This window comes from Eumetopias jubatus, unplaced genomic scaffold, assembly GCF_037043125.1.
Source record: "Eumetopias jubatus isolate StellerSeaLion01/CBP00866 unplaced genomic scaffold, mEumJub1_p1.0 scaffold_11, whole genome shotgun sequence".
Classification (NCBI taxonomy): domain Eukaryota; kingdom Metazoa; phylum Chordata; class Mammalia; order Carnivora; family Otariidae; genus Eumetopias; species Eumetopias jubatus.
Window position 1 is genome coordinate 83,825,837 of NW_028274817.1, and position 27,384 is coordinate 83,853,220.

General features: G+C 37.9%; 1 protein-coding gene across 2 annotated transcripts in view; it reads left to right on the plus strand.

Annotated features, from left to right (window-relative positions):
• Nucleotides 1-27,384, plus strand: part of SHROOM4 (shroom family member 4) — a 215,817-nt gene that overhangs the window by 106,997 nt on the left and 81,436 nt on the right. The window lies entirely within an intron of this gene.

Here is a 27,384-nt window from a genome sequence, read left to right on the forward strand (position 1 = left end):
GCTGCAATTACACATTTGCTTATTGGTGAGCTTTCCATATGGCTTCTTCCATTTTGCTGCTGTATCTTTGCTCTGTGCTACTGGAGCTCATACTTCTCCATTCTGTGAGTTTCCTTTATCCTATACACAAGGCTGAGCTTCTCCATCTTAATTATTTTTACTAGAAAAAATATTTTTAAAGCATCTTCCCATAATCCTACTATCGGGGGCTCTGGCTACTGCCCCATGTTTCTCCTTTTGTTCATACTCAGTCTCTCAAAAGGAGAGTCTATACTCACTGTCTTCATCTACAATTTAGTTTTCCACCCACTGCAGTCTGAATTTGACCTACAGAACCCCACTGAAACTACTCTGTCAAAAGCTACATATTACTTCTTAATTGTCAAAGTCAATGGATTGCTTTCAGTCTTCGTCACGTGTGACTAGTATATGGCATTTGACATTGTTGCTCTGGATTATGTTCTCCTTTGTGAAACTCTGCTTTCTTGCTTGCAAGATACCCCATTTTCTTGTTACTTTCCTACCTCTCTGTTCATTTTTTAAAACCAGGTTCCTCTACTACCTGCTCTTCCTCTGATCATCCCTAACATGGTGGTGTTTTCCCTAGTTCCACTCTTTCTTTCTTTCTTTCTTTCTTTCTTTCTTTCTTTCTTTCTTTCTTTCTTTCTTTCTTTCCTTCTTACTTTCTTTCTTTCTTTCTTTGAGAGAGAGAGAGAATGAGAGAGAGAGAAAGCACATGAGATGGGGGGAGGGTCCGAGGGAGAAGCAGACTCCCTGCCGAGCAGGGAGCCCAATGTGGGACTCGATCCAGGGACTCCAGGATCATGACCTGAGCCAAAGGCAGTCCCTTAACCAACTGAGCCACCCAGGCGCCCAGTTCCACTCTTTCTAACTTTGTTAATATACCATGGAGAACCTCACTCAGTTCCAGAGTTTAAATTCTCATTTACATGTATCTATTATATTTCTTGAGCCCCAGGCCCATATAGCCAACTTCCCACTGGACATTTATACTTAGATGTCTCAGAAGCATTTGAAGTATAATATGCCCAAAACCTAACATGTCAGCTTTTCCTCTCAAGCTCCTTATCTCAGTGCTTGGGACCACCATGCCCTCAGTCAACCAAACCAGAAACGCAGAAGCCGTCTTTAATTCTTCAGCTGTTCTCATGCTCTACGTCCAAGTGATTTATCCTGAGAGAATACTTAAGGGGGAAAGGGTTTTAAGTTAGTAAGGGTGAGGTTACATAGGATCCTATTGATTGATTGGATTACCTGCTGGTACCTAAAATTAAGCCATCCCTGCTCATGTACCTGGATAGGAAGTGACAGGTTAAGCAATGTTTTATACAATAGATACGTTGCCACTGACTCAGTCTTGAATCAGTCATGATTTAGGTTTTAAACAAGGCTTCTTGGAGAGGTAGCTTGGTAGTTTTTGCTTTAGAGTCAGATAGACCCATGTATGACACTGCCTAGTTCTGTCACATATAATAGTTCCTATATAATGGCATTGTTGTAATGATTAAATAAGGCAATGTATGTAAAATGTCTTTCACTTACCGGGTTCTCAAGGAATTTCATTCCCATTACTTTCCCTGGGGTATAAGAGAAGCATAATTGGAGTAACCAAACATTATTAAGTAAGGAGAATGCCAGAACTGTAGTGTGCTTTGCAGCCTAACCTTTACAGCACATGATCTGGGGTGACATTAGGGGTGACAAAGATCTCAACATGAAATAAAGGTCCCTGGGAGATACGGGTTATACAGAGATACCAGCACTATGTAAGGAATGTAGACACCATCCCTGGTGTCTTCTGAGCCAGCCATAAGAATGAGAGTTATCTGGCTGTCCCCTACTCATCCTTCTGTGGTGAGCACCATGTTCTCTTTGTTCCTGCTGTAGCAACATCTGCCACTACCACTTAGGAGTAGCTGTAATTATGGCCTTGGAGATAGTAGGACCCTTTGGTTTTCATGGTGTGGCAGGTCCTATGGCTCCCGAACTTATACTGTCTACCTTTTCAGCCTCCCCCCAGCGCCTATTGGAGGAGGCTCTCAATGACATAATTTATTAGGTGATGCTGCCCTCTTGTGGAAAACTTAGCCTTCCTGTATGGATTACCCCAGGAATGGTGTTAGAAGGCATTTATTCCCTCTTTCTTAGTCCAAATGGTTCCTCAAATTTATGAAGGAGCTCTTAGCACATAAATGAAAGGTGATCCCCTGAAATTTAATATTTAGCCTAGTGTTTTATACTAAGGTAAACTTTGGTTTGAGTAAGCAATCCATTGGTGAAGATTCAACACTGAGCTTTAAGTCTGGACTCGAGTACTTTGGGATGAATATAATGAGAAAGAAGAACTTTAGAAAATGGCTTATTCTGAAAAGCCACACCAGCTCTTTCTGGTTTTTTTTGTTTTTTAGATAATGGTAAGCTAAGTCAGAAATCTAGGTGTTAACTCTCAACTCTTCTCACTTGCCCCAACCCCCTTCAATCTAATTCCAAGTCTTAATGATTCTACTTGCTATAAACCTCTCTGCAGCCTTGGTCTTCATCCAGTCACTCATGATTTCTTACCTGGAAGATTATAAGAGTCCTTTCACTGGCTTCTCATCTTTTGGTCTCACCTCCTTCTGATCAGTCCATTCTCCAAATAAGGCATCTGATCATGTCACTTACCTATTTGGAAACAAAACAAAACAGGAACAATAACTATACAATCTTGTTGGTCCCGCGAGATTTATTTAATATTGATAGAAGATACAAATTATTTTAAGGATATTATATTCATGAAACATTTTTTTACATCCAAATATTTGAATAAAAGACTATTTGAAATACAAGAAGAAAAATTATAGAAATGTCTATATGGAAGATTTATATAATTTAACTATGACAGATAAAGTAGACCAAGAAAATAAGTACTTAGAATATTTGAAAAATACAATTCATCAGATTTAATTAACATCAAAAATTATATTTGATTGACAGTGAATACACCCTCTTTCAAATATTCAAAGAACATTTTTTTATTATGTAATGTTAATCACCGTACATTACATCATTAGTTTTTGATGTAGTGTTCCATGATTCATTGTTTGCGTATAACACCCAGTGCTCCATGCAGAACGTGCCCTCTTTAATACCCATGATCATGTGCTACACCACAAAGAAAATCTTTGCATACCCTTGCAAGTAGAAATCAGCCTTGCCCTGTTCTCTGGTGATAATGTAAAGCTTCTACAAATTTAGAAACAAGTTTGAACAAAAGTCTTCCACTGTTTTAATATTTCAGAACACATTTATATGCAAGTATTAGCCAAAAGAAACACTAGCAGACTAATAAAAAATAACAAAAATGAGATCACGACTTATCAGAACTTTGAGAGCAATATTCAGAAGTAAATTCATAACCTTAAATATTTCATTATTAAAAATGAAGAATGAAATTACATGATTAAGAATCCAATATAATATGAAGCCAAGGGGTATGTTGTTTTTATGGGGGGGGATGAATTAAGTAGATAAGCCTCTAGCAAATTTAATTAAAACAAAGATAAATTATAAATAAAATTTAAATGATAAATGGAATAGAGCAACAAATACGAATAACTTTTCTTAAATTATAGGAAACTACTATAATTGTACCTTAATAAATTTGAAAATCTCAGCAAATATGAAATATCTAATAAAATGTTAAACACCATGCATTAGTAAGAAGTTCAAAACAAAATGGGCCTGTAACTGTAGAAACATTGAAAACAATTATCAAAGAGAAACTTCCAAAAATACTTTAGGGCCAGATGTTTTTTATCAGTGAGTTCCTTCAAATTTTCTAGGAATATCCACATTGTTATAGAATTGAAAATCTTGCAGAGTTATTCACATTGATTTTGAAACTAGCATCATTCTGATACCAATATCCGACAGACTGTTCCAAAAAGAATATTCTCTTCAGTTTGTGAACTTAGATGCAAAACCTATAAATGAATTTTATCAAATCTACTTCAGTAATATTGCACAATAATAATTCATTGCAAATTTTAAAGGATAATTTTTTAAAAGATTTTATTCATTTATTTGAGAAAGAGCAAGAGAGCATGCACAAGCAGTGGGGAGGGGCAGAGGGAGAGGGAGAAGCAGACTCCCTGCCAAGCAGGGAGCCTGAAGCGGGGCTTGATCCCAGGACCCTGAGATCATGACCTGAGCCAAAAGCAGATGCTTAACTGACTAAGCCACCCAGGCGCCCCAAAAGATAATTTTTAAAAGGTAAAAATCTTAACTCTCATAATGATACAAAAAATGAACATATTTAAAGATTTTATTTACTTAATGAGGATGTTACAACTAGTTCAGAGGATAAGTCAAAGAAGCGCAAATTTAATTTAAAAGAACAATAGACCAGAAAAACCAATTTGGAGCTATTAGGAGAAATATATCCCATTCACGATAGCAATCAAACACATAAAATTCTTAGGAATGGCCTTAAGAAGAAATGTGTATGAAAGAAAGAGGATGTATATGGTAAAAAAATATATATATATAGAGAGAGAGAACTATCCAAAAAGAGAAAATGTGTAAAAATAATTTTTGATTATGTGGGTAAAGTCTCAGGGCACTGTATTAAGTGATAAAAAAGCAAGACACAATTTAATGGTCAGTGGTATGTTCATATGCACTGGATTAGGCATGTTCTCTATAGATAACTTCCAAAGCATTATTCCTCCACCCTCATGCAAAGTCCCTTCACTTTTGAAATTCAACATGCAGGCTCTATCATTTTCCTTTCCCTACTGCTGTCCTCTATCAGCCTCCAGGTCATTCTCCCACTTCCATTTTATATTTTGGCACCTGCTTCACCATCATTTTCCCTACCCCAATTCATGTTGTCATACTGAAAGATTTTATTGTCCTTGTAGAGGATCACAAACTTTACTCTTCTGGGTCCTTGATCATAACTTCAGCAGTAAACCCTCTATATCAGCAGCTCACTCCTCCAACTGTACTATGGACCTTGTCAATCTTTCAGTCAACATATATTAACCGAATGTCTAACCTATGCTAGAATCTGGTGAATCAGTCATGAATAACATAGGTATGGTCTCTGCTCTCACAGCCTCTGACACCCTCCAGGCTTGCTAACAGGGTTCCTTATCTGAATCACAAAACAAAGAAAATAAGTTGAGTGTCTATTATCTTACTATCCCCAAGGATGATACACAACTAGGAGCATTCTAGATCCATTAAAAAAGTTAATTCATTGCATAAAATGGATGCTTTAGGGCTGTGGTTCTCACGGGTGAGCATCACTTAGGAAGTTGCTAGAAATGCAAATTATTGAGCACCACCGAAGACCTACTGAATCAAAACTCTGGGGTTGGTGCCTAGCACTGTGTTTTAACAAGCTTTCCAGGTAAAAAGCTTATAGTTTAAGAACCACTGCCTCGAGGCATTAAGGATTAATTTTCAGGAATCCGTTGTGAAAGACTAAATTCACCTCTCTGACAGCAACCTCTTCTCCTTTTAGCTTTCTCATACTCCATTCTCTTTACAGCTACTCTTTACTATCATCAAAGCCTCAAATATTTTCTTCTATTCTTTCAGTCTCCTTTAATCACCATGGCCTATGACTCTTCTTACTCTACTTGCTGAATCTGAGCAACTACAGTCATTCATGGTTTTAACTACCACATCTGTGCTCATAACTATGTCTCTAGTTCTAATCCATTCCCAAAATTCATATGTACAGTGGCCTGGTAAAAACCTCCACAGGAAAACCCAACAGTAAATGCAATACAATGTGTATAAATCTGAATTCATTATCTAGCTTATAAAACTCTCTCTCCTTCCAATAGCACCTGGTGGTACTTTCATCCACCTAGCCATCCAAGTAAGAAACCTGAGTCATGTTTTACTTCTTGCTCTCCTCACTAAGCCATGTTAATTTTACCTTTTAGACACTTCTAGAATTTATCCTCTTCTCTCCATTTCCACTGCTTTTGCCTGGTTCAGGCCCTCATCATCTTGCCCCTGGACTATTTCCGTAGCCTCTCAGCTGACTCAGATCTGTCTGCCAAAGTGTTGCCACAGCGATAAATCTAAAATACAGATTCAATTTTATCAATCCCCTGCTGAAAACTTGTTAGTGGCCTTCATTGCCCAGAGGCATGGTATATAAGACATTTTACAGTTTCATCCCTACCGTTACCTACAACTTCATCTGGTATTCCTTACCTTTTATGCTAGAATAATACCATTGCCCAAGAATTTCATGCTGTTTATCAATTCTGTGACTGTTCATTCTCTGCTTTCTACTTGGAGCATAGTTTTCCCTTTCTTTGCTTAGTTAATGCCTTCATATTAACATTCTTTAAGACTCAGCTCTGGGGTTGATGTTTATAGGATACTTTCTTTGATGCCTTGGATTAAGTTAGATGGCCTTCCTCTAGCTCCCACAGAACCATAGAACTCTAGCTTTTATCACATTGTATTGAAATAATTTGTTTCTGTATTTATCTTTTGCATTAGACTAGACAGGGGTTGGCAAATTTCAGCTCATGGGCTAAATCTAGCCCACCACTTGTTTTTGAATGGCCTGCTAGCTCTGAGTGTTTTTTTTTTAAAGATTTTATTTATTTATTTGAGAAAGAGAGAATGAGAGATAGAGAGCACGAGAGGGAAGAGGGTCAGAGGGAGAAGCAGACTCCCTGCTGAGCAGGGAGCCCGATGTGGGACTCGATCCCGGGACTCCAGGATCATGACCTGAGCCGAAGGCAGTCGCTCAACCAACTGAGCGACCCAGGTGCCCAGCTCTGAGTGTTTTTTAGAAATATATTTTTAAATGGTTAGGGAGAAAAAAAGCAAGAGAAAAATAGTATTTCATGACATGTGAAAATTATATGAAAGTCAAATTTCAGTGTCCATAAATAAAGTTCTATTGGAACAAAATCATGCCTATTTGTTTATGTACTGTCTATGGCTGCTTTCACACAACAGCATGATTTAATAGTTCTGAAAGAAACCGTATGACCTGAAAATCCTAAAAGTTCTTATTTAGGTCTCTACAGAAAAAATTTTGCAAACTCTTAGACCAGAAGCATGAGGGGTGGGGCTACTTTGTGTTCATTGTTGTGTCTCTAGCACCTAGTAGATGTTTGGCCCATTGGAAAGATTCAGAATTTTTTATTTACACATCAGATATAGGGAAGTAGAGAATATGAGTAACTGGTCCACTTGGTAGTTATATTACTCAAGGTTACCTAGATTGGCAGATGAGATTACATTTAGTCTTTTATGAGTATGCTTATTTGTGACTGTTTTTCAGTAACTGATCAACTCTAGGCACACTGATCAAACAAAACAAAACAAAACAAACATCTAGTTTTTATCCTGCAAACCTGATGTATAGATCTTAGACCAACATGAATATGAAAAGGAACTACCATATTTTGGGGCTTAGTCCAGGCTGTCTGCCAGCTCCCCTAGTTGACCTCACTCCGTTGTTGTCATTATACACATGCCATCTACGATTAAATTGAATTTCAAAAGTGAAGGGACTTTGCATGAGGGTGGAGGAAAAAGCGGTTAAAACTGTTAAAACTCAATAAAACTGTAAGTATTCTGTCATGTATTAATATACCAGAGATATGCTGCCTCACAAAAGCCAGTGGGCATGCCCCAGCCCTGTGCTTTCCCACTGCTCCACTAAAGCCAGTAGGCATGGACTGGCCCTGCAGTCTTGCTCTGCCTTGCTAAAGCCAGTGTGCACATGTAGTCTACACAGGAGATACCCCTTGATCTCCTGAATCTGATGGCAGGAGCCTTGCATCTGTATGCCCAACAGGACTGAAACAATAAGAGACATAGTTCTTGGCAGGCTATCACCACCAGGGCATTACACAGATAGCAGACTGAAACACACCCCCAATCTTCCTGTGAAAAAGGTGTATTTACTTGTCCCGGAGCTTCAACGTGAGGGGTAGATGTCAGGTTTCCCATATATCTGGAGGCTAAGGAGGTACTCTCAGGGAACATAGGTTGGGGGACATCATCTTTGCCTTGTTACAGTTTGCTGGTACCCTCCAGAAAGGTGTTTATACATTGTGCAGAGCCATGATTTTTGCAACTGTTGTCTAGGAAAAACCTCCACATTGCCGGAACAGGAGGTCAGCAAGGATTATGACCACAGTCCCACATGACTGTATATATTTGCATACTTTAAAACCTGCTGCCTGAGGGGCTAGCTTCCAATCAACCTGAAACTAGGTTCTGACTAAGATGACAGGTCTTGGTACACCCTCAACAACTGGGAACTATCAAGAATAAATCAGCCTACTTAGATAATCACAAATATTCCAGAGACAACCAAAAGCAAGGACAAAGTTAAATGATAAGGTTCATCATCTACACAAGCCACTCTTCTAAGGCTGGGAGATGTAGCTTTCTCACCCAATACATAGAAACAGAGAGTCGAGCAAATGAAGAAATGGAAAAATATGTTCCAAGTAAAAGAACAAGATAAAAACCTCAAAAAGAAACCTTAATAAAACAGAGGTAAATAATTTACTTGATAAAGAATTTAAAGTAATGGTCATAAAAATGTTCACCAAACTTGGAAGAAGAATGGATGAATACAGGGAAAACTTCAACAAAGAGATAGAAAATATAAGAAAGTTCCAAATGGAAGTCACAGAGCTGAAGAATACAATAACTGAATAGAAAAATATGCTAGAGGAGTTCAATGGCAGACTAGATGAAGCAGAAGAAAGTATCAGTGATCTGGAAAACAGGTCAGTGGAACTCACCCAAACAGAACAGTGAAAAGAAAAAGAATTTTAGGGGCACCTGGGTGGCTTGGTCATTAAGCGTCTGCCTTCAGCTCAGGTAATGATCCCAGGGTCCTAGGATGGAGCCCTGCATTGGGCTCCCTGCTCAGTGGGAAGCCTGCTTCTCCCTCTCCCACTCCCCCTGCTTGTGTTCCCTCTCTCGCTGTCTCTCTCTCTCTGTCAAATAAATAAATAAAATCTCTTTAAAAAAAAAGAATTTTAGGGGTGCCTGGGTGACTCAGTCAGTTAAGTGACTGCCTTTGGCTCAGGTCATGATCCCAGCATCCTGGGCTCAAGTCCTGCATCGGGCTCCCAACTCCACGGGGAGCCTGCTTCTCCCTCTCCCCTTGTCTGCTGCTACCCCTGTTTGTACTCTCTCTCTGTCAAATAAATAAAATCTTTAAAGAAAATTATTAAAAAAGAAAGAAAGAATTTTAGAAAGTGAAGATTGTTTAAAGGACTTATGGGGCAACATCAAGCAGAATAACACTTACATTATAGGAGTTCTAGAAGGAGAAGGGAGAGAGAAAGGGGCAGAAAACTTATTTGAACAAATAATGGCTGAAAACCTCCCTAACCCAGAGAAGGACATAAACATCCAGGTACAGAGAGCCCAGAGAGTTTCAAATAAAATGAACCCCAAAATACCCACACCAAGACACATTATAATGAAAATGTTAAAAGTTAAAGAGAGAATCTTAAAAGCAGCAAGAATAAAACAAAACTTTTACACACAATGGAACCCCCATAAGGCTATCAACAGATTTTTCAGCAGAAAATTTGCAGACCAGAAGAGAGTGGCATGATATATTCAAAGTGCTGAAGGGGAAAAATCTTCCAACCAACAATATTCTATCCAGTAAGTTTATCATTGAGAATTGAAGGAGAGGTAAAGAGTTTTCCAGACAAATAAAAGCTAAGCGAGTTCATTACCACTAAACTGGCCTTATAAGAAAGGTTAAAGGGACCTCTTTAAGCTGAAAAAGAAGGTACTAATAATTATTAACAAGAAAATGTATGCAAGTAAAAATCTCATTGGTAAAGTAAATATAACTGCTTGAGATTCTCTCTCTGCTTTCCCCCCCACCTCCCCACTAGCTTGTACACTCGCACTGTCTCTCTCTCTCAAAATAAATAAATAAAATCTTTAAAAAAGACAAGTGTAGGGGCACCTGGGTGGCTCAGTCAGTTAAGTGTCCAACTCTTGATTTTGGCTCAGGTCATGATCTCAGGGTTGTGAGATCAAAACCCACGTCGGGCTCTGGGCTCGGCGGGGGGGGGGGGTCTGCTTGAGATTCTCTCTCTGCCTCTTCCACCCATTTGCACACTCTCTCTCTCTCTAAAATAAAGTCTTTAAAAAAACACAAGTCTCAATAAATTTAAGATTGAAATCCTGTCAAGCATCTCTTCTAATAATGTATGAAACTAGAAATCAATTACAAGAAGAAAACTAGAAAAATTACAACTATATATATATTAAACAATGTGCTACTGAACAACCAATGGGTCAATGAAGGAATCAAAGGAGAAATTTTAAAAATATCTTGAGACAAATGAAAATGGAAATGCAATATAGAAAAATCTATGAGATGCAGCAAAAGCAGTTGTACGAGAAGTTCATAGAGATATAGGCCTACCTCAAGAAACAAGAAAAATCTCAGATAATCTAACATTACACCTAACGCAACTAGAAAAAAGAAGAACAAATGAAACCTAAAGTTAGGAGAAGGAAGGGAATAATAAAGATCAGAGGGGAAATAAAGGCTAAAAAGACACTAAGAAAAATCAATGAAACTGAGTTGATTCTTTGAAAAGACAAACGAATTGACAAACCATTAGCTAGACTCACTAAGAAAAAAAAGAGGGCTCACATAAATAAAATCAGAAATAAAAAGGGTAATGTTAAAATTTATACCACAGAAATACAAAGAGTCGTAAGAGACTACAATGAACAATTAGACATCAACAAATTGAACAAACTAGAAGAAATGGATAAGTCCCTAGAAACACAATCTTCCAAGATTGAATCATGAAGAAATACAAAATCTGAAGAGACTGGTTACTAGTAAGGAGATTGAAACAGTAATCAAGAACTTCCCAACAAACAAACTCCAGGACCAGATGGCTTCAGTGGTGAATTATACCAAACATTTAAAGAAGATTTAATACCTATCTTACTCAGACTCTTCCAAAAATTGTAAAAGGAGGGAATGCATTCAAACTCATTTTATGAGGCTAGCATTACCCTGATACCAAAACCAGACAAGGACAGACAGCACACACACACACACACGTAAAAATTACAGGCTAATATTCCTGATAAAGATCAATGCCTCAATTCTCAACAAAATATTAGCAAACCAAATTCAGCAATACATTAAAAGGATCATACACCATGATCAAGTGGGATTTATTCTAGGGATGCAGGGATGGTTCAGCAAATCTGAAAATCAATCTAATAAACCACATCAACAAAGTGAAAGGTAAAAATTATATGATCATCTCAATAGATGCAGAAAAAGCATTTGATAAAATTTGACATCCATTTATAATAAAAACTCTCAACAAAGTGGGTTTAAAGGGAAAATACCTCAACATAATAAAGGCTATATATGACAAGCCTACAACTAACATACTTAATGGTGAAACCTGAAAGCTTTTCCTCTACAATCAGGATCAAGACAAGGATGCTCACTCTTGACAATTTTATCCAACATAATACAGGCATACCTCAGAAATATTGTGGTTTTGGTTCCAGGACACCACAATAATGCAAATAAGTCAAATGAATTTTTTGGTTTTCCAGTGCATATTAAAGTTATGTTTATACAACTCTATAGTCTATTTAAGGTCTACAACAGCATTATGTCTAAAATAATGTACATACCTTAATTAAAAATACATTATCTCTAAAAATGCTAATTATCATCTGAGCTTTCAATGACTTGAAACATTTTTGCTGGTAGAGAGTCTTGCCTCAATGTTAATGGTTGCTGACTGATTAGGGTGTTGGTTGCTAAAGGCTGGGGTGGCTCTGACAGTTTCTTAAAATAAGACAACAGTGAAGTTTGTCGCATCAGTTGACTCTTCTTCTCATGAATGATTTATTTGTAGCACGAGAAAGGTTTGATAATAGTTTACCCACAGAACTTCTTTCAAAATTGGAATCAATCCTCTCAAACTGCTGCTGCTTTATAAATTAGATTTATGTAATATTCTAAACTTTTCTTGTCATTTCAACAATCTTCATAGTATCTTCACCAGGAGTAGATTTCATCTCAAGAAACCACTTTATTTGTTCATCTGTAAAAAGCAACTCCTCATCCATTCAAGTTTTATCATGAGATCACAATTCGCTCACATCTTCAGGCTCCACTTCAAATTCTAGTTCTCTTGTTATTTCTACCACATCTGCAGTTACTTCCTCCACTTAAGTCTTGATCCCCTCAGTCATCCATGAGAGTTGGAATCAACTTCTTCCAAACTCCTGTTCATGTTGACATTCTGACCTCTTCCCATCAATCATGAATGTCCTTAATAATATCTAAAATGGTGACTATTTTCCAAAGAGCTTTCAATTTATTTGCCCAGATCCATTAGCAGAATCACTACCTATGACAGCTATAGTCTTACAAAATGTGTCTCTTAAATAATAAGACTTGAAAGTTGACTTTTCTTTTTGATAAGTCTGGCTAGGCGTTTATCAATTTTGTTAATTCTTTCAAAGAACCAGCTCTTAACTTCATTGATCTGTTCTACTGGTTTTTTTTTTTTATTTCTATGTCATTTATTTCTGCCTTAATCTTTATTATTTCCCTTCTTTGCTGGCTTTATGCTTTATTTGTTGTTCTTTTTCTAGCTCCTTTAGGTGTGAGTTTAGGTTGTATTTTTGTGACTTTTCTTGCTTCTTGAGAAAAGCCTGTATTGCTATATACTTCCTTCTCATAACCACCTTTGCTGCATCCCAAAGGTTTTGGACTGTTGTGTTTTCATTTTCATTTGCTTCCATGTATTTTTAAAATTTCTTCTTTAATCTCCTGGTTAACCCATTCATTCTTTAGCAGGATGTTGTTTACCTCCTTATATTTGTGGTCCTTCCAAAATTTTCCTTGTGGTTAACTTCAAGTTTCATAGCCTTGTGGTCTGAAAATATGCATGGTATGATCTCAATCCTTTTGTACTTTGAGGGCTGATTTGTGACCCAGTATGTGATGTATTCTGGTCAATTTTCCATATGTACTCAAAAAATGTGTATTCTGCTGCTTTAGAATGAAATACTCTGAATATATCTGTTAAGTCCTTCTGGTCCAGTTTGTCATTCAAAGCCCTTGTTTCCTTGTTGATCTTCTGCTTTGATGATCTGTCCATTGTGGAGTGGGGTATTATAGTCCCCTACTATTATTGTATTAATATCAATGAGTTTCTTTAAGATTGTTATTACTTGATTTATATATTTGGCTGTTCCCAAGTTGGGGACATAAATATTTACAATTGTTAGATCTTCTTGTTGGATAGACCCCTTTATTATGATATAGTGTCTTTCTTCATCTCTTATTACAGGCTTTGGTTTAAAATCTAGTTTGTCTAAGTATGGCTACTCCAGCTGTCTTCTGATGTCCATTAGCATGATAGGTGGTTCTTCACCCCCTCACTTTCAATCTGGAGATGTGTTTGGGTCTAAAATGATTCTCTTGTAAGCAGCATATCAATGGGTCTTGTTATTTTGTTGTTGTTTTTTTTTTATCCATTCTGATACCCTATGTCTTTTGATTGGGGCCTTGAGTCCATTTACATTCAGAGTAATTATTGGTAGATATGAATTTAGTGCTGTTGTATTACCTGTAAAGTTGCTGTTCCTGTGGATTGCCTCTGTTCCTTTATAGTCTTTGTTGCTTTTTTGGTCTCTTCCTGCTCAAGTGTCCCCCTTAATATTTCTTGCAGAGCTTGTTTAGTTTTCACAAACTTCTTTAGTTTTTGCTTGTCTTGGAAACTTTATCTCTTATTCTACTCTGAATGACAGCCTTGCTGGATAAAGTATTCTTGGCTGAATGTTTTTCCTATTCAGCATGTTAAATATGTCATGCCACTGCTTTCTGGTCTGGTAAGTTTCTATGGACAGATCTGCTGCTAACTCTAAGTGTCTACCCTTGTAGCTTAAGGACCTTTTGTCCCTAGCTGCTTTCAGAATTCTCTCTTTATCTTTGTATTTTGCAAGTTTCACTATGATATGTCTTGGTGTTGACCCATTTCTTTTGATTTTGAGGGGAGTTCCCCGTGCCTCTTCGACTTGAATGCCTGTTTCCTTCCCCAGATTAGGGAAGTTTTCAGCTACAATTTGTTCAAATAAACCTTCTGCCCCTTTTACCCTCTCTTCTTCTGGGACTTCTGTGATATGGATATTATTGCACTTTGTGGGATCGCTGAGTTCCCTAAGTCTATATTCGTGATCCAATCATTTTCTTTCCAACTTCATTATTTTCCATAATTTTATCTTCTTTATCACCTATTTGATCCTCTGCTTCCTCCATCCTCATTGTGATTACATCCAGTTGGTTTTACATCTCAGTTATAGCATTTTTTTATTTCGGCCTGATTAGTTTTTAGGTCTTTTATCTGCAGCCTGGTTTTCTCTGGTGTTTTCTATGGTTCTTTCAAGCCCAGTTTATATTCTTATGAATGTTGTTCCAAATTCTTGTTCAGATATATTGTTTATATCTGTTTTGAGCAAATCCCTGGCTGTAATTTCTTCTCGAGCTTTCTTTTGGGGAGAATTCCTCCATCTTGTCTTTATGTCTAGGTTTCTGTCTTTTGTGTATTATGAAAGCTTATTATGTTTCCTGCTTGTGAGCATAATACTATATTAAGAAGGGCCATAAACTGTCCAGGGCCTGGCACATCAGGAAGTGTTTCTGGTGTGTGCTGTGTGCACTCTGCTGTTGTATTTTGGCTATTTTTTTCCCACAGGTCAGTCCTCTGCAGAGTTCCTCATTGCTTGCAGTGGGGTGTTTGGACCTTTAACTAGGTTTGCTTTGATTCATTTGTTAAGATAAACCAGATTTTAAAAAAAGTCTGATCCAAGAATAGAGAAAAGGAAAAAGAACAAAAAAGCAAATAGACAAACAAAAAAAGTAAAAGCCTGATTCCAAAGAAAAAGAAAGAAAGAAGGAAAAAAGAAAAGAAGGCTAATCCAAAAATGAGAAAAGGAAACAAATAAACCAACAAACCAACAAAAAACTATATGCCTGATTCCCAAATAAATAAATAAATAAATAATAAAATAGAATAAAAGGGGTGTCTGGGTGGCTCAGTCAGTTAAGCATCTGACTCTTGTTTTCAGCTCAGGTTATGATCTCAGGGTTGTGAGAAAAAGCCCCATGTCAGGCTCCATGCTGTGTATGGAGCCTGCTTAAGATTAATATCATCTCTCTTCCTCTCCCCTCACAACAACAACAACAATAAATAAAATAAATAATATTTTTTAGAATTTAAAAAGTAAAAAAATAAAAGTAAAGTCTGGTCCTACTTCCAGCAGAACTGAAGCTGATGCTTTGGAGCACTCTATGATCAATACAGTTGGTACATGCAGGGGACCTGTGTTGGTCTTTTGAGGGAGAGGCCCACTGCACTGGTTCAGTCAGTCCTGCCATGGTAAAGATGCCCCTGACAAGTGCAGGGGGGTAGGGTTTGGTGTAAGCGACTCCAGCCTCCACCGGAGGTGCTCAGTTTTTCTCTGCTGTCCAGCCGTGCTGGTGGGTATGTGGGGGTGTCAGGGGGTGGTGGTGGTGGTGGTGGTGGTGGTGGAGGAAAATGGCATCACTCCACTCTCTCATCCCCAGAGAGGGGAACTCTCAGCTGCCACTGTTCAGGGATACCTCACAGAAAAGTGAACAGTCTCCCCTCCTGTGTCTCAGGCTTTCAACACATCCCTGCCCTTAACGTGTCTGTGCACAGGTTGTTGGCACACCTGGCACCACAGTTCTGTGTTTTATCTCTGGCTGGTGGTTGGGATTCAAAACTCCAAATCTTAAAGGACCCAGCAAGGCATGGACCCACTCCCCTTTCCTGGATGAGAGCCTCACAGCACTGCACCCAACACTAATGTGTCCTAGAAAAGCAGTCGCATGCCTGTGTAGGTGCCTGGAGTCTATGATGAAGCACAGCAAAGAGCTGCAACCAGGTTATCTGCCCTCTGTCCCCTGCTGTTGAATGGCTACTCAGTTGTGCCCAGCAGGCCTTTTGTCCCTGGAGAGGCAAAATACCCTCTTCCAAATGTACCCCAGGAAGGGGAGCATTCTCTCCCAATGTGACCCAGGGGATCCCCACACCACAGTGTCTTGTGCAAACCATATGTGCTGCTCTCTCTCCTACTGTCTCTTTCTCTCCCTGATTTCTCTATGGAAAGGGCTTCCTCCCCTTGGTGGCACCATGGCTTTTCTCTCCACTTATTCACATCTCCAAACCTCACATCTGCCATGTTCTCTCCCTCTAATTGTGCAGATTGTTTTCTTAATCCTCAGATCAATTTCCTAGTTGTTCAAGGTGATTTGATGTTGACCTAGCTATGTTTGAGGGATGAGGCAAGCTCAAGGTTCCCCTGCTACTCTGCCATCTTAACTCCTACTCAGCCCTAGATGACATCTTCTTCCGATATAAGACCTTTCCATCTACATTGAAAATCTGTTTTTTTATTGTGGCCACCTTTGTTAATTAACTAGATCTTCTGGATAATTTGGTGTAGCTTCTATACCAGTACTTGCTTCTTCATCTTGCACTCTTATGTTATAGAGATGGCCTCTTTCCTTAAACCTCATGAACCAACCTCTGTTAGCATCAAACTTTTCTTCTTCAGCTTCCTCACCTTTATCAGCCTTCATAGAAGTGAAGAGAGTCAGGATCTTATTCTAGATTAGGCTTTGTCTTGAGAGGATGTTGTAGCTGGTTTGATCTTCTGTCTAGACCACTAAAACTTTCTCCATATTAGCAATAAGACTTTTGCTTTCTTATTATTTGTGTGTTCACTGGAATAGCATTTTTAACTTTCTACAAGAACTTTTCCTTTGCATTCACAACTTTGTCTAAATTTTGGCCTATCTCAGCTTTTGACATGGCTTTCTCATTAAGCTTAATCATTTCTAACTTTTGATTTAAAGTGAGAGACATGAGGGGCGCCTGGGTGGCTCAGTTGTTAAGCGTCTGCCTTCGGCTCAGGTCATGATCCCAGGGTCCTGGGCTCGAGCCCCATATCGGGCTCTCTGCTCTGTGGGAAGCTTGCTTCTCCCTCTCCCACTTCCCTTGCTTGTGTTCCCTCTCTTGCTGTATGTCTCTCTCTGTCAAATAAATAAATAAAATCTTTAAAAAATTAAAATAAAAAAAATAAAGTGAGAGACATGAAACTTTTCCTTTCACTTGAACACTTGGAAGCCATTGTATGGTTATTAATTGGCCTAATTTCAATATAGTTGTATCTCAAGGAATAGGGAGTTCCAAGGAGAAGGAGAGAGGGGGAATAGCTGGTTGATGAAGCAATCAGAACACACATTTGCCCTCTTATATGGACACAGTTCATGGTACCCCAAAACAATTACAATAGTAACATTAAAGATCTCTGATCACAGATCACCATAATAAATATAATAATAATGAAAATGCTTGAAATATTGCAAGAATTACCAAATTGTGACACAGAAACATGAAGTGAGCAAATGCTTTTGGAAAAATGACACCAATAATCCTGCTCAACACAGGGTTGCCATAAACCCTCAATTTGTAAAAAATAGTATCTGTGAAGCATAATAAAGCAAAGGACAATAAAATGAGGCGTGCCTGTTTTGTAAGTCTCAGCCAGAACAATATGACAAGAAAAGGAAATAAAAGACATCCAAATTGGGAAGGAAAACATAAAACTGTCACTATTTGTGGACAACATTATTTTATATATAGAAAGCCCTAAAGACACCACCAAAAAACCGTTAGAACTAATAAATGAATTCAGTAAAGTTACAGGGTACAAAATCAACATATAAAAAATTTGTTGCATTTCTGTACACTGACAATGAACTATCAGAAGGAGAAAGAAAATCATCTCATTTACAACTGCATCAGAAAGAATGAAACACCTAGGAATAAATTTTACCTAGGAGGTGAAAGATCTATACACTGAAAATTATAATACATTGATGAAAGAAATCAAAGAAGACACAAATGAATGGAAAGAAATTCCATGCTCATGGATTAGAATAATTAATATTGTTAAAATGTCCATTTACCCAAAGAAATCTATATTCAGTGTAATCCCTATGAAAACTCCAATGATTTTTTTCCCATAAATAGAAAAAAATCCTAAAAGACCCTGAATAGCCAAAGCATAGTGAGAAAGAAGAACATAGCTGAAGGCATCACATTCCCTGATTTCAAACTATATTACAAAGCTATAGTAATCAAAACAGTATGGTACTGCCATAAAAACAGAGACATAGATCAATAGAACAGAATAGAGAGCCCAGAAATAAACCCTCATATATACGGTAAATTAACTTGTGACAAAAGAGCCAAGAATATACAATAGGGAAAGGACAGTCTCCTTAATAAACGATGCTGGGAAAACTGGACAGCCACATGCAAAAGAATGAAACTAGACAACTATCTTGCACCATATACAAAAATTAACTCAAAATGGACTAAAGACTCAAATGTAAGAACTGAAACCATCAAAGTCCTAGAAGAAAACATAGGGCGTAAGCTCCTTGACACCACTCTTTGCCTTAAGCTTTTAGATCTAAAGCCAAAAGCAAAGGCAGCAAAAGCAAATAGAAATGTGGGACAACATCAAACTAAAAATATTTTGCACAGCAAAGGAAACCATCAACAAAATGAAAAGGCAACTTACTGAATGGGAGAAAATATTTGCAAATTGTATCTAATAAGGGATTCATATCTAAAACATATAAAGAACTCATACAACTAAATAGCAAAAAGAGATTCTGATTTTAAAAAATGGGCTGAGGATCTGAATAGACATTTTTCCAAAGGAGACATACAGATGGCTGACAGGCACATGAAAATTTGCTCAACATCACTAATCATTAGGAAAATACAAATGAAAGCCACAAGGAGATATCATCTCACACCTGTTAGAATTGCTATTATCATGAGGCAAGAAATAACAAGTGTTGGTGAGGATGTGGAGAAAGAGAACTCCAGTTCACTTTTAATGAAAATTTAAATTGGTGCAGCCACTATGGAAAACAGCACAGAGGTTTCTCAAAAAATTTAAAATAGAACTACCATATGTTTCAGGAATTCTACTTCTGAGTACTTACCTAAGGAAAACAAAAACACTAATTTGAAAATATACATTCATCCTTATGCTTACTGCATTATTTACAATAGCCAACATACAGAAACAACTTAAATGTTCATCAGTGAATGAATGGGAAAGAAGATACACACACACACACACACACACACACACAAATATTATGGATATATATCATATATATATATATCTTTTTTATTTTATTTTATTATGTTATGTTAGTCACCATACAATACATTATTAGTTTTTGATGTAGTGATCCATAATTCATTGTTTTCGTATAACACCCACTGCTCCATGCAGTACGTGCCCTCCTTAATATCCATCACCGGGCTAATCCATCTCCTCCCCTCTAAAACTCTCAGTCTGTTTCTCAGAGTCTATAGTCTCTCATGTATCATCTCTCCCTCCGGTTTCCCCACCTTCATTTTTCCCTTCCTTCTCCTAATGTCCTACATGCTATTCCTTATGTTCCACAAATAAGTGAAACCATATGATAATTGACTTTCTCTGCTTGACTTAATTCACTTAGCATAATCTCCTCCAGTCCCATCCATGTTGATGTCAAAGTTGGGTATCCATCCTTTTTGATGGCTGAGTAATATTCCATTCTCTATATGGATCACATCTTCTTTATCCATTCATCTGTTGAAGGGCATCTCGGCTCTTTCCACAATTTGGCTATTGCGGACATTGCTGTTATGAACATTGGGGTGCATATGGCCCTTCTTTTCACTACATCTGTGTCTTTGGGGTAAATACCCAGTAGTGCAATTGCTGTGTCATAGGGTAGCTCTATTTTTAATTTTTTGAGGGACCTCCACACTGTTTTCCAAAGTGGCTGTACCAACTTGTATTTCCACCAACAGTGTAAGAGGGTTCCCCTTCCTCCACAACCTCTCCAACATTTGTTGTTTCTTGCCTTGTCAATTTTTGCCATTCTAACTGGTGTAAGGTGGTATCTCAGTGTGGTTTTGATTTGAATTTCCCTTTTTTCCACATTTTTTCATGTGTCTGGTAGCCATTTGTATGTCTTCTTTGGAGAAGTTGTCTGTTCATGTCTTCTGCCCATTTTTTGACTTGATTATCTGTTTTTTGGGTGTTGAGTTTGGGAAGTTCCTTATAGATATTGGATACCAGCCCTTTATCTGTAGTGTCATTTGCAAATATCTTCTCCCATTCTGTGGGTTGCCTCTTTGTTTTGTTGACTGTTTCCTTTGCTGTGCAGAAGCTTTTTATCCTGATGAAGTCCCTAAAGTTCATTTTTGCTTTTGTTTCACTAGCCTTTGGAGATGTATCTTGAAAGAAGTTGTTATGGCCGATGTCAAAGAGGTTACTGCCTATGTTTTCCTCTAGGATTTTGATGGATTCCTGTCTCACATTGAAGTCTTTCATCCATTTTGAGTTTATCTTTGTGTATGGTGTTAGAGAATGGTCGAGTTTCATTCTTCTGTATATAGCTGTCCAATTTTCCCAGCACCATTTATTGAAGAGACTTTTTTCCATTGGATATTTTTTCCTGCTTTGTCGAAGATTATTTGACCATAGAGTTGAGGGTCCATATCTGGGCTCTGTATTCTGTTCCATTGGTCTATAAGTCTGTTTCTGTGCCAGTACCCTGCTGTCTTAGTGATCACTGCTTTGTAAGATAGCTTGAAATCAGGCAATGTGATACCCCCAGCTTTGTTTTTCTTTTTCAACATTTCCTTGGCGATTTGGGGTTTTTTCTGATTCCATACAAATTTTAGGACTGTTTGTTCCAGCACTTTGAAAAATGTCATTGGAATTTTGATCGGGATGGCATTGAAGGTATAGATTGCTCTGGGTAGCATAGACATTTTAACAATTTATTCTTCTGATCCATGAGCATGGAATGTTCTTCCACCTTTTTGTGTCTTCTTCAATTTCTTTCATGAGTGTTCTGTAGTTCCTAGAGTATAGATCCTTTACCTCCTTGGTTAGGTTTATTCTGAGGTATCTTATGGTTTTTGGTGCTATTGTAAATGGAATTGTTTCTCTAATTTCTCTTTCTACAGTTGCATTGCTGGTGTATAAGAAAGCAACTGATTTCTGTGCATTGATTTTGTATCCTGCCACATTACTGAATTACTGTATGAGTTCTAGTCATTTGGGGTTGGAGTCTTTTGGATTTTCCACTTAAAGGATCATGTCATCTGCAAAGAGAGAGAGTTTGACTTCTTCTTTGCCAATTTGAATACCTTTTATTTCTTTTTGTTGTCTGATTGCTGTTGCTAGGACTTCTAGTACTATGTTGAAAGATACTGGTGAGAGTGGGCATCCTTGTCGTTTCCTGATCTTAAGGGAAAGGCTCTCAGCTTTTCCCCATTGAGGATGATATTTGCTGTGGGTTTTTCATAGATGGATTTTGTGAAATTGAGGAATGTTCCCTCTATCCCTATACTCTGAAGAGTTTTAATCAGGAAAAGCATGCTGTATTTTGTCAAATGCTTTTTCTGCATCAATTGAGAGGACCATATTGTTTTTCTCTCTCCTATTATTAATGTGTTCTATCACATTGATTGATTTGCGAATGTTGAACCTCCCTTGCATCCCAGGGATAAATCCCACTTAGTCGTGGTGGATGACCCTTTTAATGTATTGTTGGATTCTATTAGCTAGGATTTTGTTGAGGATTTTGGAATCCATATTCATCAGGGATATCAGTCTGAAATTCTCCTTTTTGATGGGGTCTTTGCCTGGTTTGGGGATTAAGGTAATGCCGGCCTCATAGAATGAGTCTGGAAGCTTTCTTTCTGTTTCTATTTTTTGAAACAGCTTCAGGAGAATAGGTATTATTTCTTCTTTGAATGTTTGGTAGAATTCCCCAGGGAATCCATCAGGCCCTGGACTCTTGTTTTTTGGGAGGTTTTTGATCAACTGCTTCAATCTCGTTACTGGTTATTGGCCTATTCAGGTAGTCAATTTCTTCCTGTTTCAGTCGTGGGGGTTTACAGGTTTCCAGGAAGGCATCCATTTCTTCCACGTTGCCTAATTTATTGGCATAGAGTTGTTGATAATAATTTCTAAGAATTGTTTCTATTTCCTTGGTATTAGGAAAGGTGTTCCTTTCCCCTTTCACTCATAATTTTATTAATTTGGGTCCTTTCTCTTTTCTTTTGGGTAAGTCTGGCCAGTGGTTTATTGATCTTATTAATTCTTTCAAAGAACCAGCTTCTAGTTTTGTTGATCTGATCTACTGTGTTTCTAGTTTCTAATTCATTGATCTTGGCTCTAATCTTAATTATTTCTCTTCTAATGTGTGGCTTAGGCATCGTTTGTTGCTTTTTCTCTAGTTCTTTAAGGTGTAAAGTTAGTTGGTGAATTTGGGATTTTTCTATTTTTTTGGGGGGGTGAGGCTTGGATGGCTATGTATTTCCTCCCTTAAGACTGCCTTTGCAGTATCCCATAGGTTTTGGACTGATGTGATTTAATTCTCATTGGTTTCCATGAATTGTTTAAGTTCTTTGATTTCCTGGTTGACCCAAACATTCTTGAGCAGAGTGGTCTTTAGCTTCCAAGTATTTGAATTTCTTCCAAATTTTTTAGTGTGATTGAGTTCCAGTTTTAAAGCATTATAGTCTGAGAATATGCAGGGAATAATCTCAATCTTTTGGTATCGGTTGAGACCTGATTTGTGACCCAGTATGTGGTCTATTCTGGAGAAAGTTCCATGTGCACTTGTTTTAGGGTGGAATGTTCTATATATATCTAGGAGGTCTATCTGTTCCAGTGTGTCATTCAAAGCTCTTGTTTTTTGTTGATTTTCTGCTTAGATGATCTGTCCATTGCTGAGAGTGGAGTATTGAGGTCTCCTACAATTAACATATTGTTATCAATATGACTCTTCATTTTGGTTAACAGTTGGCTTATGTAGATGGATGCTCCCATGTTGGGGCCGTAGATATTTACAATTGTTAGATCTTCTTGTTGGATAGACCTATTAAGAATGATACAGTGTCCTCTGTGTCTCTAACTACAGTCTTTAGTTTAAAAGCTAATTTGTCTGATATAATAATTGCTACCCCAGCTTTCTTTTGAGGTCTGCTGGCATGGAAGATAGATCTCCATCCCTTCACTTTCAGTCTGGATGTATCTTTAGGTTCAACATGAGTCTCTTGTAGATAGCATATGGATGGGTCCTGTCTTTTTATCCAATCTGCAACCCTGTGCAGTTTTATGGGAGCATTTATGCTGTTCACGTTGAGAGTGATTATTGAAAGATATGAATTTATTGTCATCCTGTTGCCTGTGAAGACCTTGTTTTTATAGATTGTCCCTGTAAATTTCTTTTCTATATTACTCTTGGGGTCTTTCTCCTTTTATAGAACCCCCCCTTAATATTTCTTGCAGGGCCGGCTTAATGGTCACATATTCTTTCAGTTTCTGCTGGTCTTGGAAGCTCTGCATCTCTCCATCCATTCTAAATGACAGTCTTGCTGGATAAAGTATTCTTGGCTGCATATTCTTCTCGTTTAGTACCCTGAATATGTCTTGCCAGCCCTTTCTGGCTTGCCAGGTCTCTGTGGATAGGTCTGACGTTATTCTGATGTTCCTCCCTCTGTACATAAGGAATCTCTTCCCCCTAACTGCCCTTAAGATGGTTTCCTTGGTTCTAAGATTTGCGAGTTTTACTCTTACATGCCGGGGTGTTGGCCTGTGTTCCTTGATCTTGGGAGGGGTCCTCTCTGCCTCTAGGATGCGAATGTTTGTTTCATTCCCCAGATTAGGGAAGTTCTCAGCTACGATTTGCTCAAATATATCTTCTAGTCCTCTCTCTCCACCCCCTCAGAGATCCCAGTAATTCTGACCTTAGAACGTTTCATGGCGTCACTTGTTTCTCTGATTCTATTTTCATGGATTTTTGCGTTGTTTTTCCCTGGCCTCCTCTTTTTCCTTCTTGTCCATTAATTGGTCTTCTAGATCACTAATTCGTTCTTCTGCCTCACTTACTCTAGCTGTTAGATTATCTAGATTAGATTGGATCTCATTGATAGCATTTTTAAGTTCTGCCAATCCAGTTTTCATTTCTGCCCTTAGAGACTTTATGTTGCCATTAATTGATTTCTCCATTCTAGCTATCGTCTTCACAATTGCTACCCTGAATTCCATCTCTGACATCTTGGTTATATCTGAACCTATTTGTAAATCTCATGGTCTCTGAGTCTTTCCTATTTTGGGGGTTCCTCCTCCTAGTCATTCTGTTGAGGGGTGATTGAGGGAATGTATAGAGTCCAAATTATTGACCACAACACAAGCAAGATGCACCTGTTTTCTAGGGACCTTAAGGTTGCTGGCATCTTGTTTTCCCAGCCTGTCTTCTGGGGGAGGGGCCTGCCACGCTGTTACTCAGGCAACCCTGTTTGGGCAGAGTTGCCCTGCCCCCCTGTGGCGGGGGATGGGCTCAGCGGGAATCAGTTTTTGGGGCTTTGTTCTCTGGCGGCTTTCCCTGGAGGCTTTCCATGTCTCTTCAGAGAGTCAGAGAAGAAGAGATCGTTTCCAGCCCTCTGCCTCAGAGCAGAGAGATCACAGTCTGTTCTTCAGTGAGCTCTCCAGGCCACACTATCTCCGTTTCTGTCTGTGCTGCTATAAACTGCAGCGTCCTGGGTTGTGTGCCCCTCAGCAGCGCTCCCAGTCCTTGCCTCCAGTTTGGAGCATGTCTCTGCCCTTTGTGCTTCTAAAACTGCCAGCCATCCCCAGTTCACAGGGCCCCACAGCTCTGGTTTTCAGTCCAGGGGGTTGCCCTAAAGTCCTTTCCCCACCGCTATCGGTCTGCGAGTCTGTGTCTGGTCCCCAGCGTGGGAGACTATCTATCACTCACCAGCAGTGTAGTATCCCAACAGCTCAGCTCCCTCCCCTTTCTGTTTATCCTCTGATATATGCCTGGGGAATCATGGCTCCCCACTTTGTACCTCAAAACCAACCGCCTGCAATATTCTGTTTGAAGAGATCCAGATCTATCTTCTTACATCTAAGGCTGATTTCATGGGTGTTCAGAGTGGTCTGGTAGATATCCAGCTCAATTCCGGGGACCAGTTGGGAATAGGTTCCCCTATTCCTCTGCCATCTTTTCCGGGTCCTCTATATCATATATATATCTTTAATATGTATGTGTATATATATAATGGAATACTACTCAGCCATAAAAAACAATGAAATCTTGCCATCTGCAACAACATGGAGAGACCCTGAGGGTATTTTGCTAAGTTAAATAAGTTAGACAGAGAAAGACAAATACCTTATGATTTCACTTATATGTGGAATCTAAAAAACAAAAACAAATGAATAAACAAATCTCATAGACACAGAGAACAAATTGGTGGTGCCAGGGGGTAGGGGGCTTGGGGGTTGGGCAAAATAGGTGAAGAGGGTCAAAAGGTACAGTATTCTAGTTATAAAATCAGTAAGTCATGAGTATGTAATGCATTGCATGGTGACTACAGTCAATAATATTGTGTTGCATATTTAAAAGTTGTTAAGAGAATAAATCTTAAATGTTCTCATCACAAGAAGAAAACATTTTGTAATTTTGTATGGTGACAAATGGTAACTAGAGTTATTGTGATGATCATTTCTGGGTGTGTACAAATATCAATGTACACCTAAAATTATTATAAATTTAAAATCATATTAAAAATTAAAAATATATGCAGAACATAATAAAAAATTTAAATTTTTTAAAATTATATATATTTATTTATTTATTTATTTCAGGGATAGGAGGAGTTTCATAGTTGACACAGTTTTAGAGAAGTCCTGGAAAAGCAAGAGATGGAGGAATCAAAGTAATATTATAAAGCAAGGGTAGGTAAACTATGGCCAGATCTGGCCTGCCACCTGTTTTTGTAAATAAAGTTTTATTGGAACACAGGCATGCTCAGCCATCTACATGTTGTCTGTGACTGCTTTTATACCACTATAACAAGGTTGAGTTGTTGCAACACAGACAATATGGCCCTCAAAGCTTAAAATGTTTACTACCTGGTCCTTTCCAGAAAAAGTTTGCTGGCTCCTGGTATAAACATCCTCCAAAAAGGAGACCTTGAGACTCTGTATAAAGGCTAAAAAGAAAAAAAAAATAAAGGCTAAAAAGACTGAAAGAGAACCGTCACAGTCTATAAGTGAGAAAGAATCAAAAATCACAGAATGTTTAAAACAGTAAACACACAAGGAAGACTGATGAATTTTTGAGATTGTAGTATTCTTTTCTTTATTGAAGTGTAGTTGACATACAATGGTAGTTTCAGGTGTACAACATAGTGAATTAACATTTCTCTACATTATCATGTATAGAATGTGTTTATCATTACAGTAAATTTAGTTACCATCTGCCACCATACAATGTTATTACAATATTATTGACTATATTTCCTATGCTGTACTTTTCTTTTGAATTTGGGTGACAATGTGCTTAGTATAGGCAAAATGAGTGGTAGTTGTGTTCATACGAGTATGTGCTTGCTTGCCTGCTTCCTCCCATTAAAAAATATTTGCTGAGTGCCACTATAATCTATATACTGAGCTAGCTGGCTGGTGGGAATACCATGGAGAATAAGACTGACATATTCCCTGCCCATATAAAGCTTATAGTATATTGTATTTGACCTGGTACTACCCTACTAGCTATGTGACTTTGAGTTTATAGAACATCTTTTAGCCATTCTTTCCCCAACTTTATAAAGAGAATACTAATTCCTCTTTTGCAAGTTTGTCGTAAGAATTAAGTAAGATTTTATATATTTTTTTCCAAGTCATACAAAGAATATTTGAGTTCCAACTATGTGTTAAGCACTATTCCAGGTATTGGTGATACAGTAGTTAATAAAACATATTTAAAAAAAAATCTTGCCCTCATGGAAATTGCCTTTTAGTCCAATATATGAAAGTACCTAAAATGAAAAGTAGGCATTGGTAACTGTTCTTTTCGTTTTCCTGAATAAATAAAAGAAAAGCAATACTTATTCTTCAGTACTTATTTTAGCAGGGAGTACAATACTGGCTAAAACTTAATTACACAAATTTCCTTTTAATGGCTAGCACTTTTGACAACATAGATGAGATATTATTATCAATCATTTAGTACCTTAATAATTGCAATCAGAATAATTGTTAGGTTGGGTATCTCAAGATGTGAAAAACAACTAGTTCCAAATTAGTTTACTTCTCATTTCTTAAATGTGCCTCTTTGCCTTTTCTATGTTTTCCCTTGACCTAGAAAGT